Source organism: Salvelinus alpinus, chromosome 13, assembly GCF_045679555.1.
Source record: "Salvelinus alpinus chromosome 13, SLU_Salpinus.1, whole genome shotgun sequence".
Classification (NCBI taxonomy): Eukaryota; Metazoa; Chordata; class Actinopteri; order Salmoniformes; family Salmonidae; genus Salvelinus; species Salvelinus alpinus.
The window spans coordinates 9,658,275-9,673,287 of record NC_092098.1 but is presented as its reverse complement, the minus strand read 5'-3'; positions in this window follow the sequence as shown (position 1 = coordinate 9,673,287).

Here is a 15,013-nt window from a genome sequence, read left to right as displayed (position 1 = left end):
ATCCCTTTACTTAGAATTGTGTGCATTAGGTATTTGTTGTGGAATTGTTAGATTACTTGCTAGATATTTCTGCACTGTCGGAACTAGAAGCACAAGCATTTCACTACACTCGCAATAACATCTACTAATCGTGTGTATGTGACCAATAAAATGTGATTTGATTCCTAGCTTGCTATTATGCTAATCAAATTCAACAATGCCAATCAATCAATCAAGTTTATTTTATTTAGCCCTTCGTACATCAGCTAATATCTCGAAGTGCTGTACAGAAACCCAGCCTAAAACCCCAAACAGCAAGTAATGCAGGTGTAGAAGCACGTGGCTAGGAAAAACTCCCTAGAAAGGCCAAAACCTAGAGAGGAACCAGGCTATGAGGGGTGGCCAGTCCTCTTCTGGCTGTGCCGGGTGGAGATTATAACAGAACATGGCCAAAATGTTCAAATGTTCATAAATGACCAGCATGTTCAAATAATAATAATCACAGAAGTTATCGAGGGTGTAGCAAATCAGCACCTCAGGAGTAAATGTCAGTTGGCTTTTCATAGCCGATCATTAAGAGTATCTCTACCGCTCCTGCGGTCTCTAGAGAGTTGAAAACAGCAGGTCTGGGACAGGTAGCACGTCCGGTGGACAGGTCAGGGTTCCATAGCCGCAGGCAGAACAGTTGAAACTGGAACAGCAGCAAGGCCAGGTGGACTGGGGACAGCAAGGAGTCATCATGCCCGGTAGTCCTGACGCATGGTCCTAGGGCTCAGGTCCTCCTCCGAGAGAAAGAAAGAGAGAAGGAGAGAATTAGAGAGAGCATACTTAAATTCACACAGGACACCGGATAAGACATGAGAAGTACTCCAGATATAACAAACTGACCCTAGTCCCCCGACACATAAACTACTGCAGCATAAATACTGGAGGCTGAGACAGGGGGGGTCAGGAGACACTGTGGCCCCATCCGATGATACCCCCGGACAGGGCCAAACAGGAAGGATATAACCCCACCCACTTTGCCAAAGCACAGCCCCCGCACCACTAGAGGGATATCTTCAACCACCAACTTACAATCCTGAGACAAGGCCGAGTATAGCCCACAAAGATCTCCGCCACGGCACAAACCAAGGCGGGGCGCCAACCCAGACAGGAAGATCACGTCAGTGACTCAACCCACTCAAGTGACGCACCGCTCCTAGGGACGGCATGAAAGAGCACCAGTAAGCCAGTGACTCAGCCCCTGTAATAGGGTTAGAGGCAGAGAATCCCAGTGGAGAGAGGGGAACCGGCCAGGCAGAGACAGCAAGGGCGGTTCGTTGCTCCAGAGCCTTTCCGTTCACCTTCACACTCCTGGGCCAGACTACACTCAATCATATGACCTACTGAAGAGATAGATCTTCAGTAAAGACTTAAAGGTTGAGACCGAGTCTGCGTCTCTCACATGGGTAGGCAGACCATTCTGCCTACCATTCCAATAATGTTTTCAATTCGACTTTTGCCTTCAAAAGCAGCTCAAACGTAGAACATGTAAGAATTAACTATATCCATTGAATTATACCATGCTGATATACCGTGCGGTCTAGAATGCCCTTCACGCCAACAACTATTCAACACATGCGATAAATGGTGTTCTAAACTGGGTGGTTCGAGCACTGAATGGTGATTGGCTGAAAGCCGTGGTATATCAGACCGTATACCATGGGTATGACAAAAAAAAATACTATTTACTGATCTAATTACCTTGGTAACCAGTTTATAATAGCAATAAGGCACCTCGTGGGATTGTGGTGTATGCCCAATATACCACGGCTAAGGGCTGTATCCAGGCACTCCGCATTGTGTCGTCCCCAGCCATGGACTGGTTTCTCCTCTACCGTCTGGCTGGCGTTACAGGAGCATTGGGACTCGGACCAACAGGCTCCAAACAGCACTGAGACATTTCAACAGCTAGGCGATGGCTGGCCATGCTCACCCACAGTGTATCTGCACTGATTATCTGCACTGATTATCTGCACTGACTAAATGCCACTCACAGGTCTCTAGACAGACACTCACACACACCTACACTGACAGTCCTGCACACACACACACACAAACACACATGCACGTACACACACACGGACGTACACACACATACATACATACACTCACACCCACACACCACTTATACTGCTGCTATATTAATTATTATAATGATTATTTATCCTGCTACCAGTCACTTTCTCCTTACCCCTGCCTACATCTAAATCTACCTTAACAACTCCAGTATCCCGACCCTGTACATTGTACATTTGGTACTGGTACTTACCCTGTATATACCCTATATATGCAAAAGTATGTGGACACCCCTTCAATTTAGTGGATTCGGCTATTTCATCCATACCCGTTGCTGACAGGTGTATAAAATCGAGCACACAGCCATGCAATCTCCATAGACAAACATTGGCAGTAGAATGGCCTTACTGAAGAGCTCAGTGACTTTCAAAGTGGCACCGTCATAGGATGCCACCTTTCCAACACGTCAGTCAATCAAATGCCTGCCCTGCTAGAGCTTCCCCGGGGAACTGTAAATTATGTTATTGTGAATTGGAAACGTCTAAGAGCAACAAAGGCTCAGCCGCGAAGTGGTAGGCCACACAAGCTCACAGAACGGGACCGCCAAGTGCTGAAGCACGTAAAAATTGTTCCCGGTTGCAACACTCACTACCGAGTTCCACACTGCCTCAGGAAGCAACTTCAGCACAAGAACTGTTTGTCGGGGAGCTTTCATGAAATGGGTTTCCAAGGCCAAGCAGCTACACACAAGCCTAAGATCACCATGCTCAATGCCAAGTGCCGGCTGGAGTGGTATAAAGCTTGCCGCTGTTGGACTCTGGAGCAGTGGAAACACGTTCTCTGGAGTGATAAATTACGCTTCACCATCTGTCAGTCAGACTGACGAATCTGGGTTTGGCGGATATTAGGAGAACGCTACCTGCCCGAATGTATAGTGCCAACTGTAAGGTTTGGTGGAGGAGGAATAATGGTCTAGGGCTGTTTTTCATGGTTCAGGCTAGGCCCCTTAGTTCCAGTGAATGGAAATCTTAATGCTACAGCATACAATGACATTCTAGATGATTCTGTGCTTCCAACTTTGTGTCAAGTAGTATTTTACTCAGTGACTTTCACACTTACTTGAGTAATTTTCTATTATCGTATCTTTACTTTTACTCAAGTATTTTTTTTCCAGCACTGAAAGATAGTAAGACAACTGCTGGGTACAGCACAAAGCTTTATGGTTTCACACAACTCGGACTAGGCACATGAGGCTTTCAGCCACTAGAGGGTGCTACAAGACGTACACTGAGTGTACAAAACATTAGGAGAACTCGCTCTTTCCATGACATACACTGACCAGGTGAATCCAGGTGAAAGCTATAATCCATTTGAACGGGGTATGGTAGTAGGTGCCAGGCGCACCGGTTTGTGTCAACAACTGCAACGCTGTTGGGTTTTTCACGCTCAACAGTTTCCCGTGTGTATCAAGAATGGTCCACCACCCAAAGGACATCCAGCCAACTTGACACAACGGTGGGGAGCATTGGAGTCAACATGGGCCAGCATCCCTGTGGAACGCTTTAGACACCTTGTAGAGTCCATGCCCCCAACGAATTGAGGCTGTTCTGAGGGCAAAAGGGGGACAGCAACTGAATATTAGGATGGTGTCCTAAATGTTTTGTATACTCAGTGTATAAGCCACTAGTCCATATAATCATCTAGGAATACATCTCAACCAAACTGGACATAAATTATGACGTGATAGGATCTGTGAGAACCAAGAAACACTTTTAAGCATAGCACCAGTCATATAACATAAAATGACAATAGTAAAATGACAATAGTAGCCATTTCACAATGTGCTCCACCTTATAATATTAATTATCTATATAAAGTAGTCATTCTCTTTAGTTTTGATTTTTCCCTGATGTAGCAAGAATTTTGTTAAATAATTTGAATATTTGAACTATCCAAACCTGCAAAAAAAGATTTCTTATCATACACTTAGTGTTTCACCGAAGACTTGTATTTTGAAGGCAAAATCGGAAAAACGGAAGTCTTAATGCTGCTTGCCGGGTGCCAATCCCTTGTTCTCTCTGGCTCTGGGGTTTTTCCGCGCCTCGCTGGTGGTCTATGGAGGTACTGCAGGAGGTCGGCTTATTTTGGGGGGGGAAATATTTGTGGGGATTTTTTAATATGACAAACACATTTTTATGAATATCGCTAGATACAAGAGAATACCATCGTGAATAACATTTTATGTCTCTGTGTCCAGTATGAAGAACAGGAGGTAGTTTCACGAGCAAATGCAATGCTAACTAGTGTTAGCACAATGACCGGAAGTCTACAGGAACAGTTGGCATGCTAGCTGTTCCAGTTCATCCGACTCTGGGGAAGTAGATAAATGGCCTCACTGCAAAAATCACAAACTATCCCCTTAATATGGAGGACATTACAGTCATTGGAGCTAATTACAGAGGTTTTTCTGTGTAGAATATTCTTAGGTGGGCCTTCTAAGTGGTAATGTTCGGGATGGAAAAACAGATTCAGTGTCAACTTAAACGACCAAAACCAGATAGAAATCATACAGAAATTATATTTTTATACCATCTTTGAGAACTAACAAACAAATAAAATCTATACAGTCAGGGATCGAAAATAAAAAGAAGTCAGCCATTCAGGGCACATGCCCATTGATTTTGTTATGTTTGAGCAGCCATGGCAAAATGCATAGAATTGCAGGAAATTTGCTTTGAAACTGCGAAGTTCTTTCTCAGCTCTGTGTAGAATTGTTGGAAATTAGCTTAAAATCTGCTATTTTTTCTTTCAGCTCAATGGAAAAATGTACAAAAGCAACATTTTCTCTCCACTGCCAAGATACCTTTACCTTTTCTAGCAAATAGGTTATGATAGAGTTTACATATCCTCTTCCAATGAACTGTGAGGAGGCCAAAATAATAATATTAATAATAATATTCATTTATTCAACTTCTATAGAGATCATACATCATCATGATCAGAGATCATACATTTTTTTATTTTTTTATTTCACCTTTATTTAACCAGGTAGGCCAGTTGAGAACAAGTTCTCATTTACAACTGCGAATTATGAAGCATGTGAATAGTTTTGTATCTAAAATCTAAGTGTTGCAACATTTGAGTGCCACAGGATATATGAAGATCATTTGGGTCGGCAGCGTAGCCTAGTGGTTAGAGCAGTTAATTAACTGGAAGGTTGCAAGGTTGGACTAGTAACCGAAAGGTTGCAAGATCAAATCCCTGAGCTGACAAGGTACAAATCTGTTGTTCTGCCCCTGAACAAGGCAGTTAACCCACTGTTCCTAGGCCATCATTGAAAATAAGAATTTGTTCTTAACTGACTTGCCTAGTTAAATAAAAGTTAAATAAAAAATTGCCAGTCAGGTGCATCCCTTCATGGTAGCAGTGTATCCATCTGCAAATATATATTTTTTTCAGCAGGATAATGCCCCAAGCCACAAAGCTAAGCCATTTGTGGTTTAATTTAGTGCAGATGTGAAGTTTCTGAAGGGATATATGACACACTTCATGTTGTTTGAATATCAATTTACTGTACTTTATTAGAACACATCGTATTTCATAATAGTGCTGAGATTAACATTTAAAAAATGTATAAAGTTCCTACTCATTTGTTGTTCCATTCATGATAGTGTCCTCACTAATGTACCAGTTGTCAATGTCACCTTTGATGAAGCCAGCGATGATAATAAAAACAAACACTGTATTTACTGCTGTAAAAAAATCTTATTCACAATAGCAGACTCTTTAAATGCCAAATCCCTATGGAAGAAACAAGTGATAAATTGTTAGAACCAAGAGTAAGCTCATTGTTCACTATACAATATATATAGTTAAAGAGTTCTTTACTGTGACCATTTACCAGTTATTTTGCCCCATAAAACCTTTTTGATAATATAACTTGCTTGCCAACAGCATTCTGAGAGCAGCAACAAAGAAGTCTGGGTAGGAAGCGAGGCCTGGCAAATCCACTGCTGCATGTTAACCCAAAGAGTTGGCAATGGCATTTCCAATGAGGTCATCAAAGGTACCACTCCATGCCCTGGTTACACTTGATGTTCCTGATCAGAGAAGAAAAATACTGTATCAAGAAACCAAAGGTGGTTAAGTCTGCTTTGTATAAAGGATTTTTACAGTATGTCAATGAGACATTTTCAATGCAGCAGTGAGCTCTGATTGGTATTGTTGATATATTTTTGTCCGTATGGGCTTGAGCTCTGACGGAGCATCCAATAAAACAGCTTATATCTAATATTTTATATTGATTATTAGATTTGACATGCCTATGACATAACCGCAGCAAGTTCCAGACAGTGATGAAGGCCCAAATCTCCCCCACTGTCACATAGCTGTAGAGATAGGCAGAGCCGGTCTTGGGCACCCAAGCTCTAAATTCAGCATAGCACAGTTCTGCAAAGATGGAGGCTATTGCTGCCGCAAGGAAATATATAATTATACTGGGCCCAACCACGACTCTGGCCATATCTCCTGACAGCACATACACGCCAGCCTCCAGTGTGCTGCCATCCCCCAGAGCCACCAGGTCAAGGGTCATCAGACATTGTTTGAAATTGGACACCTACCCCTCTGGCTCCATGGGCTTCCTAAGAGACAGGCTCTAGATGAACAGTAACAGCCTGGCACCAGACATTCTGCAAGAGCAGAGGATTTGTCCAAATATATTTGATGACATCATTTGGACAATCAACTAATTTAGAACGCTGTAAGTAATGGTAGGCCTATATTAAATCAAAAATAGAACACAAATTACTAAACCCACTTTATTTATCAACCAATGACAGGCAGTCTTGGTTTTAATTATAGATATACTGAACACTGCTGTCTATACTGCTGATAAGACACTACAGACAAAACTAATATGACTGTTAACATTTGCATGCAGTTCATTTAGTCTCTAGAATTTCATAAGTAGGATCATATTCTACATTGGACAACAAATTTGATCACCAGATCAGTGACAAATATAATATTTAATGTCAAAATCAAACAGAGCAATGACCAGCCATAACCAATATTGAACTTAAACAAGCACTCAATTTGCTGTTTTCTTTTCAAATTATATTTGTGTAAGACTAGGAGTGGATTGTCTTCTCCCTGTCTGAATGTTGATATTAGATGCAGTTCTTGCATTGAAGAGATATTGCCTGTAGAGCATCAGATGAGACCAGTCAGATCCATCCCGTTGGGACCAAGGCTGCAGTACATATGGCTATAGTGCATGTCACTATAAGTAATTATAATGAACAAAAATATAAACGCAACATGCAAAAATGTCTACGATTTTACGGAGTTAAAGTTCATATAATAAAATCCCAATGGGAAGCCAGGCCCAGCCAATCAGAATTAGTTTTTTCACACAAAAGGGCTTTATTAAAGACAGAAACACTCCTCAGTTTCATCAGCTGTCCGGTCGGCTGGTCTAAGACGATCCCGCAGGTGAAGAAACCAGATGTAGAGGTCTTGGGCTGGCGTGGTTACACGTGATCTGCGGTTGTGATGCCGGTTGGACGTACTGTCAAAGTCGCTAAAAATGAAGTTGGAGGCGGCTTATGGTAGTGAAATGAACATTAAATTCTCTGGCAACAGCTCTGGTGGACATTCCTGCAGTCAGCATGCCAATTGAACGCTCCCTAAAAACTTGAGACATCTGTGGCATTGTGTTGTGTCACAAAACTGCACATTTTAAATTGGCCTTTTATTGTCCTAAGCACAAGTTACACCTGTGTAATGATCCTGCTGTTTAATCAGTTTCTTGATATAACAGACCTGTCAGGTGAATGGATCATTTTGGCAAATGAGAAATGCTCGCTAACAGGGATGTTAACAAGTTTGTGCACAACGTTTGATAGAAATAAGCTTTTTGTGCATCTGGAAAATGTCTGGGATCTTTTATTTCAGCTCATGAAACATGTTACCAACACTTTACATGTTGCGTTTATATTTTTGTTTAGTATAGTTACGGTGATCTTACCTTCCTGGCTGTTTGTTAAGGTGCAGTCCCTCTGGGTTGTTCTGGATTCTGTCCTTGGTATTCGTAGGCACAAACCCATCCTGTGGCTTCTCTCCTGTTAACTTTCACTTCTCTGAAGTACAAGCATTTTTAACAGATTATGTTACATTTTAGATGTATTTGTCATTTCAGGAAAAAAAGAGGATCAGAATGATATGTTCTAGAATTTGGACATGGTATGCAAACTGTCCAAAATTGGTGATCTCAATTGCTCAAGGGGATGTTTTAGAGAATATGTCCAATAGATGGGGGTTTTAATGAATTATTCGTTTTTTGTTTTATTTAATTATTGTATTTTTTAAATTCAGTGTTGTGGTGTGTAGTATCTTGAATAGACCAACATATAATTGGAGGACACAGGATGTAATCTTTACTTGTAGTTTATTAGGAACTGATTTACACCACCATCTATCATGGAGACCAATACTCAACTATCTATTGCGCATAGAACGATTACCAACCTAGGACCGGTGATAGCGCCGCCTATTGGTTAGATGATCCAGCATGATTTATCACTCTATAACACTCCTCCCCGCATAAATCTGAGCTAACTCTCGGTTAGTTTAACATTTTCAGATTTAACACCTACTGTATGAGTATTCCAACAACAATAACAGCAACCATCCTCATTGTAACTGGTAAGTAATCTCTTCACTTAGCAATAATGACATCACCTTCCAGTGTTTCTTATATCAACTGAACAACTGATTCAGTGTTTGCATTGTCTTTTCACTTTTGTTTATTGGAAACAAGGGTAGACTACGTTACTTCCTAAAGGAGATAAGGGCACATTCTAGCCCATGAGAAAGAAATATCTCCTTTACTTTCCTAACTCTCCAAAATGAGCTGGAGGTTTCCTAACTCTTTGAGAGCGTCGTAATTCACCTCTAGATGAACCTTTGTTGGTTTTCTTAACAAGTGCATTGTCCGTTGGTGGCTGTGGAGTACCTGTGTCCTGTGGTAACTCCTTGCCTACTGGACTGAGCTCTGTGTTGTCTGTCACTGGCTCTGCATAATCTATTTCCTGTCTGCTGAACAGCTGATCAACGTGCCTACGTACTCCTCTACCATCCCCCACTAGCACAGTGTATGACACAGGCCCTGTGATTTCTTAACCAGCCCAGGTATGCATTTAGATCCATACCCAAAGTTCTTGGTATACACTGAGTCTCTGACTAGAAAACTGCGAGATTTTGCATGTTTCTCATGGTAAATTTTCGGTCCTGCTTGCTTAGCCTGCACCTTACTCTTTAGGTCTGGGTGTATCAAGTCTAACGTGCACCTCAACTTCCTCCCCATCATCATCTCAGCCGGTGAAAGTCCGGTGGTTGACTGTGGACTGACACGATAGCTAAACAACGCTCTACTCAGTTTTGTCTCCAACGAGTTGCCTGCTCTCTTTTTCGTTAGCTCTTTGAACGTCTGAGCGTTTCTCTCTACCAAACCATTCGGGGGAGGGTGGTGTGGTGCCGAAGGGACATGTGTGATTCCATTCTTTGTCATGAACTCCTGACTGTTCTCACACACTAAACGCTGAGCATTGTCTGAAACAATCATCTCTGGAATGCCATGTATACTGAAACTGTTCCTGAGGCACTCCACGGTAGCAGCAGATGTAGCTGAGCTCACTGGATATACATCCAGCCATTTTGAGTGAGCGTCTACTATCACCAAAAACATCTTCCCCATGAAAGGACCTGCATAGTCTATGTGTAGCCTTCTCCAGAGCTTAATGGGCCACTCCCATGCATGGAGTGGTGCACTAGCAGGTGCTTTCCTTTGCTCTTGACATGTGGTTCATGACTTTACCTTCCTTTCAATGTCAGAGTCCATATTAGGCCTCCAAATGTAGCTCCTGGCCAAGCCTTTCATTCTGGTCATGCCGGGATGACTCTGATGTAGCTGTTTCATCATCACTGTGTGTCCTCTCTCTGGAATGATGACACGGGCTCCCCACAGCACACATCCGTCCTGGGCACCTAGCTCATGCTGTCTCTGTTTGTATGGAGCAAACTCGGGTCCCACATTGTGATCTGGCCACCTCCTCAGTGTGTACTCACGGACCCTCGACAGGACTGGATCTTTCGCTGTCCAGCTCTGGATTTGCTGGGAGGTCATCAGTGGGCTGTTCTCCTGGTCCAACATCAGCACTCGTTCCTCCGGAGGCGACTGCTTGGACACTCTGGGAGAGGGAGTCGGCTGAGAGCATCTGCATTACCATTGTCCTTGCCTGCTCTGTAAGTAATAACATACTCATATGCTTGTAGTGTTACTGCCCATCTCATTATTCTAAGAGATGCCATCTGTGGCACTGCTTTCATTAGGGGTGTAGGGATGTTAACCCCAGTATCTTGGCTAAATTCCCGATCTGGCCCTCATACCATCATGGCCACCTAATCATCTCCAGCTTCCAATTGGCTCATTCATCCCCCTTCTCTCCCCTGTAACTATTCCCCAGGTCGTTGCTGTAAATGAGAATGTGTTCTCAGTCAACTTACTTGGTTAAAAAAAATCTAAACATCCAGTTACTACAAAAGTACCTAACTGAGTTGCTGGAGAGGAAGGAAACCGCTCAGGGATTTCACCATGAGACTAATAGGAACTTTAAAACAGTTTAATGGCTGTAATAGGGGAAAACTGAAAATCGATCAACAACATGGTAGTTACTCCACAATACTAATGTAAATGACAGAGTGAAAAGAAGGAAACCTGTACAGAATAAAAAATATTCAAAAACATGCATCCTGTTTGCAATAAAGTAAAACTGAAAAAAAGACACTGGGACACAAATGTGCCTTTCAGCAGGACAATAACCTAAAACACAAAGCCAAATATACACTGGAGTTGCTTACCAAGACGACATTGAATGTTCCTGAGCGGCCTACTGTAACTACAGTTTTGACTTAAATCTGCTTGAAAATCTATAGCAAGACTCGAAAATGTCTGTCTAGAAATTATCAACCACCAACTTGACAGAGCTTGAAGAATTTTAAAAAGAATAATGGGCAAATATTGTACAATCCAGGTGCGCAAAGCTCTTAGAGACTTACCCAGAAGGACTCACAGCTGTAATTGCTGCAAAAGGTGATTCTAATATGTATTGACTCAGGGGTGTGAATACTTATGTAAATTAGATTTCTGTATTTCATTTTCAATAAATTTGCAAACTTTCTGAAAACATATATATATTTTTTTAATTTTACCCCCTTTTCTCCCCAATTTCGTGGTATCCAATTGCTAGTAATTACTATCTTGTCTCATCGCTACAACTCCCGTACGGGCTCGGGAGAGACGAAGGTCGAAAGCCATGCGTCCTCCGAAACACAACCCAACCAAGCCGCACTGCTTCTTAACACAGCGCGCCTCCAACCCGGAAGCCAGCCGCACCAATGTGTCGGAGGAAACACCGTGCACCTAGCCACCTTGGTTAGCGCGCACTGCGCCCGGCCCGCCACAGGAGTCGCTGGTGCGCGATGAGACAAGGATATCCCTACCGGCCAAACCCTCCCTAACCCGGACGACGCTAGGCCAATTCTGCATCGCCCCACGGACCTCCCAGAGTCTCTGGTGGCACAGCTAGCGCTGCGATACAGTGCCCTAGACCACTGCGCTACCCGGGAGGCCTGAAAACATATTTTCACTTTGTCATTATGGGGTATTGTATGTAGATGGATGAGACTACATTTTTAGATGGATGAGACTACATAAATACATTTTTATTTCTATTTAATCCATTTTTTATTCAGGCTGTAACACAAAAATAGGTGGAAGAAGTCTAGGGGTATGAATACTTTCTGAAGGCACTATATGATATGGTATATGGTTTGAATAGTTTTTGGTTTCTCTGTGACAGCATTTTTAACTGTAAATATAGATCGTAGTGCCATGTAGTGGTCTATACGATGAATTTGAAAAAGGAGGAGTGAACAAAGATTAGCTTAATTAGCTGAAGGAAATCGACTGCCCCCTCCCAGTTAATGTTTCATCTGGTTTACAGAAGCAGGGCTCTGTGACCAAAACTACTGTGAGCTGAATGCTGTGGTAGCCATGCTGGTTCAGTGTGCCTTGAATTCTAAATAAATCACAGTGTCACCAGCAAAGCACCCCACACCATCACACCCTCCTCCATCATGCTTTACAGTGGGAAATATACATGCGGACATCATCCGTTCACCCACACAGAGTCTCACAAAAACATATTGGTTGGAACCAAAAATCTCCAATTTGTACTCCAGACCAAAGGACAAATTTCCACCAGTCTAATGTCTATTGCTTGTGTTTCTTGGCCCAAGAAAGTCTCTTCTTATTATTGGTGTCCTTTAGTAGTGGTTTCTTTGCAGCAATTCGACCATGAAGACCTGATTCACACAGTCTCCTCTAGACAGTTGATGTTGAGATGTGTCTGTTACTTGAACTCTGTGAAGCTTTTATTTGGGCTGCAATTTCTGAGGCTGGTAACTCTAATGAACGTATTCTCTGCAGCAGAGGTAACTCTGGGTCTTCCATTCCTGTGGAGGTCCTCATGAGAGCCAGTTTCATGATAGCCCTTTAATGGTTTTTGTTACTGTACTTGAACTAACTTTCAAAGTTCTTGAAATTTTCCGTATTGACTGACCTTCATGTCTTAACGTAATGATGGACTGCTGTTTCTCTTTGCTTATTTGAGATCTTCTTGCCATAATATGGACTTGGTATTTGACCAAATAGGGCTATCTTCTGTATACCCCCCTACCTTGTCACAACACAACTGATTGGCTAAATGCATTAAGAAGGAAAGAAATTACACAAATTAACTTTTAAGAATGCACACCTGTTAATTAAAATGCATTCCGGGCGACTACCTCATGAAGCTGGTTGAGAGAATGCCAAGAGAGTGCAAAGCTGTCATCAAGGCAAAGGGTGGCTATTTGAAGAATCTCAGTGTTTAACACTGTTTTGGTTACTACATGATTCCGTATGTGTTATTTCATAGTTTTGAGGTATTCACTATTATTCTGCAATGTAGAAAATAGTAAAAATAAGGAAACATAAGTTCTAAAACTTATGACCGGTAATGTATATATTTTTAATAATTTGTTTTATCATTAATACTATCATTGTAACGCCCGTCGGAAGAAGTGGACCAAGGTGCAGCGTGGTACGTGTTCATGATTCTTTATTTTCTCAGAACACCAAACAAAACAACAAAAGAATAACGAACGTCACGTTCTGTAGGCTTCACAGAGCCAACAAAAAACAACATCCCACAAAACTAAGGTGGCAAAACAGGCTGCCTAAGTATGATTCCCAATCAGAGACAACGATAGACAGCTGTCCCAGATTGAGAACCATACCCGACCGAAACATAGAAATAAAGAACATAGAGTTTCCCACCCGAGTCACCACACAACCAACCAAACATAGAGAATAAAAATATATCTACGGTCAAGGCGGGACAGCAAACCTGACACTATAGGAGAGGGTCCGGGTGGGCATCTATCCTGGTGGCGGCTCCGGTGCGGGACGCAGACCCCGCTCCACTTCTGGCTCCACCCACTTTGGTGGCGCCTCTGGTGCGGGGACCCTCGTCGCCGACCCCGGACTGGGGACCCTCGCTGCAGGCCCCGGACTGGGGACCCTCGCTGCAGGCCCTGGACTGGGGACCCTCGCTGGAGACTCCGGACTGGGGACCCTCGCTGGAGGCTCCGGACTGGGGACCGTCGCTGGAGGCTCCGGACTGGGGACCGTCGCTGGAGGCTCCGGACTGACCCGTGGAGCTGGCACAGGATGAACCGGGCTGTGGGGGAGCACTGGAGATCTGGTGCTTCTCCTTGGCACCACTCTTCCAGGCTGAATGCCCACTTTAGCCCGGCACCTCCAGAGCGCAGGCACAGGTTGAACCGGGCTGTGGGGGAGCACTGGAGATCTGGTGCTTAACACTTGCACCGCTCCTCTTGGCTGAATGCCCACTTTAGCCCGGCACGTGCGGAGCGCAGGCACAAGATGTACTGAACTGTCACAGCGCACCGGTGACACAGTGTGCAGGGCCGGCGCAGGTAACCCTGGGCCGAAACGGCGCAACGGAGACCAAGAGCGCTGAGCTGGCACAATCTGCCCTGGCTGGATGCCCACTCTAGCGTGGAACTTGCGGAGAGCTGGCGGAGAGCTGGCTCCGAGCGCACCGGAGACACCGTGCGCTTTATCGCATAACACGGTGCCTGACCAGTACCACGCTCCTTGCCGTGAGGAGTTAGCTCTGCCAACCTCCCCGTGTGTCCCCCCCCAAAAAATTGGGGGGGGAGTGCCTTCTCGGGCTTCCGTTGATGACTTGCCTCCTCATATCGCCGCCGCTCCTCCTTCGCTGCCTTTATCTCCTCCTTTGGACGGCGATATTCTCCAGCCTGCCTCCAGGGTCCCTTACCGTCCAGGATCTCCTCCCATGTCCATGAGTCCCTTTCTCCACGCTGCTTGGTCCTTTGGTGGTGGGATGTTCTGTAATGCCCGTCGGAAGAAGTGGACCAAGGTGCAGCGTGGTACGTGAGTTTCCCACCCGAGTCACACCCTGACCAACCAAACATAGAGAATAAAAAGATCTCTACGGTCAGGGCATGACAATTATTGTATATCATTGTTATTATTGTAAGCCTATTTATTAATCGGAACCAGTTCTTTAAACATGCAAAACCTGTTTTGTTTAATTTGGCTGAGACATTTTCTTTGGCTAAATTAAATTTGATTTGAATTGTGTGCTCCATTTGTTGTATAAGATAGGTTATAACATTTACATTTACATTTAAGTCATTTAGCAGACGCTCTTATCCAGAGCGACTTACAAATTGGTGCATTCACCTTATGATATCCAGTGGAACAACCACTTTACAATAGTGCATCTAACTCTTTTAAGGGGGGGGGGGGTTAGAAGGA